The 7234-nt window shown below is 42.3% G+C and overlaps 1 pseudogene; it reads left to right on the top strand.

The window, feature by feature from the left end:
- The first annotated feature begins 413 nt into the window (after positions 1 to 413).
- LOC129557908 (BCL-6 corepressor-like) overlaps positions 414 to 7234 on the top strand; it is a 67294-nt pseudogene continuing 60473 nt past the window's right edge.

Raw genomic sequence — 7234 nt, 5'->3', positions numbered from 1 at the left:
CCTCTTCTCTTCCTAACACTGCTTTCCCTGTCTAACACCTCAGGTCCGTTACGCAGTTGCCCACTTTTCACCATGTGTCAGCTCTTCGGAAAAGTTAAAAGTCCCCAGGAAAACGGTGCATTTTTCACTTTTGTTTTTACTTAACAGCTATAAATAATTTATAATGTAATGAACGTAAGGAGTGTTGCAGAGGTACCGAGGGAGGACAGGCGTGTACAATATGGACCCCACATTTTTACTGGTGACGCTGTTGCGTGACTAAGAGGAGACAGCTTAGCTAGAAGCTATGCTCAGTTTGGTTGGGAGCACTGAGAAGAAGGTGGCGGTTACTACCGCATTCTTTTTGGATTTGGGTAGTTATGTGAAAATATGCCACTTGCTGAGTCTCTGCAGATGGATAGTTCCTTAGATCAATGGCGCGAGAGTTGGTGGTAAGGCGCGAGAGTTGGTGGTACTGCGCGAGAGGTTAGTGGTACCTCGCGAGAGTTAGTGGTACGGCGCAAGAGTTAGTGGTACGACGCCTGGGTGCTTAAGAGGGTGCTGTGAGTGTCCAGACATTGGAGAAGCTAGGCTTGAAGTGGCGCCTCGTCAACGTTTTCTCAACTGACTCCGATACGTTAATTTCCTGAAGATAAAGGAACTGCCAAGAAACAGAACAAAGTAAGAGGTTCTCATTTGGTTGATCCACCATCAGGTTCAGTTCAGTTCAGTTCAGTGCCTCAGTAGTGAGACGCACTGATAAATACATACTTCTTTAAGATGGTTTCTACCTTCAGCCGTTGCTGTTTTGAATTTTCCGTTGTAAGTTCCTAGGGCTGGAGGAACAACTGGGTGTGCAGGGAGAGGTCAGCAGGCACCGCATGGGTCTTTCTCGGTGTGTAGATTGTATGACTGTAGGCGAGCATTGTTTTGTCTTCCCGCCTTTCTCTTGTTAGAAGCTGCATTATGGGGTTCTGGAGACAGCCACCTTCCCTGGTTTATAAACTTGGGTCTGACAAGACTTAATTTATCATTCCAGAAAGTTCGTGACCTGCAACTGGATGCTCAATGTAGTATCTGCATTCAGTGGCGTCTGAAGCGTGTAACATGCAAAATGGATGAGCGGGGGAAGGGAAAGCAAAAGGAGAATTATTTAAAGCGGTATGTTTATATGTGAGGAATGTAATTTAAAATAAACCTTGGAAAGAAATCACGTTTCAAGTAGGTATTTGTAAACAATAGTATAAACGAGACAACTCTGTTATAATCACTTTTGCTGCTTTTGGGAGATGAGGGTAGGTTAGGGGAAGTGGTATTGGGTGCCCGGTGAAACTTCTTGGCATAAATGTTCAGTTCAGTTCAGTTCAGTCTCTCAGTCGTGTCCAACTCTTTACGACCACATGAATCACAGCACGCCAGGCCTCCCTGTCCATCACCAACTCCCGGAGTTCACTCAAACTCATGTCCACAGAGTCGGTGACGCCATCCAGCCATCTCATTCTCGATCGTCCCCTTCTCCTCCTGCCCCCAACCTTTCCCAGCATCAGAGTTTTTTCCAGTGAGTCAACTCATCGCATGAGGTGGCATAAAGGTAAAAATGATGAAAAATGACCAGCATAGATAATTGAGTATTTCTGGTCATCTGGCATTTCCTCCACTTCTGAATATCGACACTGGAGCTGTTGAATTAGTTTTATTGTGACAAATTTCAGTGTGTGAAAGGCAGCAGCAGCAGCATACTTGGGTATTTCAATTGCATCTCACTTCTCCATCGTTCTCATTCCACTTTGCATCCATTTTGCCGTCTGGGTTTTTGCACTTCTCTTTTTTACTTTGGACAATAATTTCACTGATTAGAGGAGGGTAGGAAATGGCAGTTGTTAATATGATACGCGTTTATTGCTTGAGTGGTCTCTGTAACTATACGCCATCCTGCAACGGGATTACCTGGGTTGAAAAAGAGGTCCTGAAATTTTGGTGCTCTGGGAAGTCCCTGTTTGGGACAAGTGAGGCATAGTGCGGTCCTTTGAGGTGCTGGGTACCTGAGAATTAATTATTACCTGTTGTGATGAATCATTGGCTGTTCTCTCTACACTTTTGAAGGGTAAGTCAGGTTTGTACCTCCTGGACTGAACCGCAAAGGATGCTGTTCTGGAAAGCTTTACTGGGAAGGGACATAACAGGGTTAGAGGGGATTAGCAAGGAAGACTGTGGTGTGGCTCCACATTGCTGCCAGCTGCTACTCCTCTCCTGACTTACTAATATCTTGTTCTTTAAGCGCTGGTCTTACTCTTTGCCATTTTAGGGATTCAGTTCAGTCGCTTAGTTGTGTCCGACTCTTTGTGACCCCATGAACTGCTGCACACCAGGCTTCCCTGTCCATCACCAACACCTGAAGTCCACCCAAACTCATTTCCATTGAGTCAGTGATGTCATCCAACCATCTTATCCTCTGTCGTCCCCTTCTCCTCTGTCGTCCCCTTCTCCTCCTGCCCTCAACCTTTCCCAGAATCAGGGTCTTTTCCAATGAGTCAGCTCTTCACATCAGGTAGCCAAAGTATTGGAGTTTCAGCTTCAACATTAGTCCTTCCAATGAACACCCATGACTGATTGCCTTTAGGTTGAACTGGTTGGATTTCCTTACAATCCATGGGACTCTCAAGAGTCTTCTCCAACACCACAGTTCAGAAGCATTAATTCTTTGGTGCTTAGCTTTCTTCACCGTCCAACTCTCACAACCATACATGACTACTGGAAAAACCATAGCCTTGACTTGACGGATCTTTGTTGGCAAAGTAATGTCTCTGCTTTCTAATATCCTGTCTAGGTTGGTCAAGGAGTAAACGTCTTTTAATTTTGTGGCTGCAATCGTGGATTAGACAAAATTTGTATATAGAATACTTATGTTTGTGTGTATGTGTACACCAGAACATGTCACAGTATTTACGCAGGCAGTTAGACTGGCCTGGGAAGGAACACCTATCCACTAGTGGCTGCAAGTGCATGTATGTGTACTCACCTGCCACGACTCAGGTGTCCTCATGCTGGCTGAGTTCTATCTGAAGTGAGCAGCCCTGTTCCCTTGAGGGTATTGTTGGTGTAAAAATCTCCTAAAAGACTAGCTAAAACAGAGATAGAGACTCCCTTCTACACCATTTCTGACAATCCCCTTGTGCAACCTAATTTCTATTGTTCTGTTCACAGTATGGCGAGGAGACCAACAATGTGGATCCGAAGACATAAATTTTTTAAAAGCTGCTGCTTCGTCTTCCTGTTTCACCACCCTCTTCCCTCCCTTGCATGAGATCTATAGAGAGCACAGTATTCTAAGGGTGGAAGAAGGCTTGAACCTGTCCTGGCTGGGAGAGTTCTTCCCCAGAAGCAACTATCCTAGGCTAGGCTGGATGGAGATAGATTTAGGAAGCCACTGTCTCCAGCTCACCCACATAAGATTCAGAGTGGGGGATTGCTGATGTGTGGTGCTGGGGCAGCTAATCATCACTCCCAAGATTGAAAGGACCTTCAAGGAGTGATAGAATGGGTGTAGGAAGCTAGAAGGTGCCCTTGAATTGACAAATATGCAATGTTTAAAAGAAAAAAACTGATGTTAGAGGCCATCTGGTTTTGAGACAGTGCTCAGGCCTACTGTCTTCACCTTCTGCCTTGGTTTTATTTAAATTGATACAACTCTGGCCAAAGATTCCCTTTCCGACCTGGTAGTGCCATGGAGCCATTTCTCACATCTCTAACCTTGGCATCCTGAGGAGCAGTAGATGCTGAGAAGTATCTCTACTGGTACTTCATGAGCCCAGTTTGAGACAGCCCTGGGTTGTGGAGTATTCAGCACTGGGTGTGGGTACTTTGCTAAGTATCACAAAAATCTGGAAAATTAGGGATAGCATGGGGAGAGGATGTGAGAGTTGGACTGTGAAGAAAGCTGATGACTGAAGAATTGATACTTTTGAACTATGGTGCTGGAGAAGACTCTTGAGAGTCCTTTGGACTGCAAGGAGATCCAACCAGTCCATTCTAAAGGAGATCAGTCTTGGGTGTTCATTGGAAGGACTGATGCTAAAGCTGAAATTCCAGTACTGCTGTGATTCATGGGGTCACAAAGAGTTGGATACGACTGAACAAATGAACTGAACTGGGGAGAGGAGTTTGGGCACTGAGATTTGCTGCCTGGGAAAGCAAGGTTGTGGAAAAGAAAGGATATTACCCGTTCTTTCATGACTTGACTTTTTATGTGGACACACAAAGATCCAGTAGTTCCAAACATGTTGCAAATCATTACTCCTTAATTATGTACATATTTCTTACCTTCTCCCTTTGTTTTGAGTCTTAGGCAGGTATGGAATCTCTTGCAAACGGTTTTACTGCCATATGTAAATAATTTATTATTTTATGTGCCAAAGCTAGGGTGGCAAAGCAAGCATGTTTAGGAGCTGAAGATCTGAAAATAGCTGTCTCACCTCCCCCATGTCTAATCTGTGTTTTTCTTGTAGGGGAAACTGGAGTTTTATTAGGACCATTGCGTTTCCTCCTGTGTATTTCACCTTAAGGACACTTTATCATGGAAGGGAAAATTGTGGAAAGCTTTAAAATGGACCAAAAGTTTACTGGATATAGAAGAAAGTACATTTAAGACTTCTTGTGGACTGACAAGTTCTGTAGCACTGAGTTCTCAGTTTTTTAACACTGAGAAGATTTCATCATGATGTTTGTTGTTGTTTAGTTACTCAGGTGTGACTAACTCTTTGTGACCTATGAACTGTAGCCCACCAAGTTTCTCTGTCCATGGAATTCTTCAGGCAGAAATACTGGGGTATGTTGCTGTTTGCTTCTCCAGGTGATCTTCCCAACCCAATGATCAAACCTGGGTCCCCTGCAATGCAGGATTATTTTTTTTTAAACTCTGACCTACCTGGAAAGACTGAGTTAATAGTCTCAGTGTATCTTTTAACCTTGCATTTAGGCAGTATAACTATGGAGGTCTTCCAGCCTTGTATTAAAAGAACATGATAGCGATTTCAAAATGAAAAAATTAAAGCAGCTGTTGGGTCTTTTCTGCATTCCAGACCTGAGTTTGATTAGAAGCTAGTTGGGATGTAATAGGTGTAGGGGAAACTAGACCTGATTAGGGGAAGAGGAGTAGGAGAGAAGCAGAAAGAGTAGGACAGACCAACCCTTGTCTTTTACCTGGCCACCTCCTCTACTTCTCAGTCAATTACATTTGCACAACTTGTGGTAGGAACCCATTCGTTGGTGTTATTGGCAAGCTATGTAGAGACTTTTCTTGACAATTTTCTTTAGTGACACTTCTGTGTCTTTGCACCTGACAGACAACCTTGCACTTTGGAATTATGCAGAATGGCCCATATTTGAGTGGTTTTCCTTCTGATACTGTCCCACTTTATGATTAGTCAAGTTGACACTTGTGTAGAGAATTTAATGACTTTCATTTGTATGATACTGAGTGGCCATGTGAACTTTTTTCCGTTATTTTGGTGCTATCTGGACATCATAGTATGTGTACATGTCCATCCCAAACTCAATAACTATCCATTCCCTTGGTCTTTTCCCCCACTTTCTCTAAGTCTGTGAGTCTCTCCTCATCTTGTAGGTAAGATGTATCATTTCTTTTTAGATTCTTCATATAATGGATATGGATATTTAGGATATTGTATCATAGGATATTTCTCCTTCTCTGACTTGCTTCACTCAGTATGACCCTCTCTAGGTCCATCCATATTGCTGCAAATTACATTATTTCATTCTTTTTAATGACTAAATAAAATTTCATTGTACATGTGAACCACAGTTTCTTTATCCATTCATCTTCTGTTAGACATCTAGGTTGCTTCCATGTCTTAACTATTGTAAAGAGTGCTTTGGTGAACACTGGGGTAAATATGTTTCTTTTAGTCCTTGTTTCCTTGGGGTATATGCCTACTAGTGGGATTGCTGGTTGTATAGTAGCTTTTTATTCCTACGTTTTCTCTGAACTGTTCTCCAAATGGCTGTATAGGTTTACATTCCCACAAGTAGTGTAAGAGAGTTCCTTTCTCTCCACACCCTCTCCAGCATTTATTATTTGTAGACTTTCTAATTATGGTCATTAGAAAGTGGCAATATCTCTTATTTGACGATAGTTTTTATTTGCATATCCCTAATAATTAGCAGTTTTGAGCATCTTTTCATGTGACTATTGGTCACCTGTGTGTCTTTGTCCTTTTCTTTTGTATATTTACGATAATTTTTGATTTATGGCTCAATGAAATATCCATGTATTTTATGTATTTGTAAACATGGTGTGTTTAAGTTAACGTCTTAAAATTTTGCCCATTTTTAAATGGTGTAGTTTTGTTGTTGTTGAGTTGTAAGAGTTCATTTGTGTATTCTGAATGTCAGTCTCTTTGTAGTTACTTGAATGGGAAATATTTTCTATAAACGTAAATTAGATTTTATTGTGAAAACACTGCACAGCAGAATATGATCACAACAATATTAAGATAAAATATAGTTATTATGAGTATATTCCAGAATTTTTTTTCAGCATAAAATAATGAATAATTTATTTTTCTTTTTAATTTTAATCGGAGGCTAATTACTTTAAAATATTGTATTAGTTTTGCCATACATTGACATGAATGTGCCCCGGGTGTACATGTGTTGCCCATCTTGAACCACGCTCCCACCTCCCTCCGCATACCATCCCTCTGGTTCATCCCAATGCACCAGCGCCAAGCATCCTGTATCATGCATCAAACCTGGACTGGTGATTCATTTCACATATGGTAATATACATGTTTCAGTGCCGTTCTCCCAAATCATCCCACTCTCGTCCTCTCCCACAGAGTCAAAAAGATGTTCCACACGTATCTCTTTTGCTGTCTCATATACAGGGTTATTGTTCAGTTCAGTTCAGTCACTCAGTCGTGTCCGACTCTTTGCGACCCCATGAATCACAGCACACCAGTCCTCCCTGTCCATCAACAACTCCTGGAGTTCACTCAAACTCATGTCCATTGAGACGGTGATGCCATCCCACCATCTCATCCTCTGTCATCCCCTTCTCCTCCTGCCCCCAATCCCTCCCAGTATCAGAATCTTTTCAAATGAGTCAACTCTTCACAAGAGGTGGCCAAAGTATTGGAGTTTCATCTACAACATCAGTCCTTCCAATGAACCCCCAGAACTGATCTCCTTTAGAATGGACTGGTTGGATCTCCTTGCAGTACAAGGGACTCTTAAG

The sequence above is a fragment of the Moschus berezovskii genome, chromosome Y (genome assembly GCF_049115385.1).
Source record: "Moschus berezovskii isolate FMDL1 chromosome Y, NW_MosBer_1.0, whole genome shotgun sequence".
In the NCBI taxonomy this organism is placed as follows: domain Eukaryota; kingdom Metazoa; phylum Chordata; class Mammalia; order Artiodactyla; family Moschidae; genus Moschus; species Moschus berezovskii.
The sequence above is the reverse complement of the archived record's forward strand: the minus strand, read 5'-3'. Positions and strand labels throughout refer to the sequence as shown.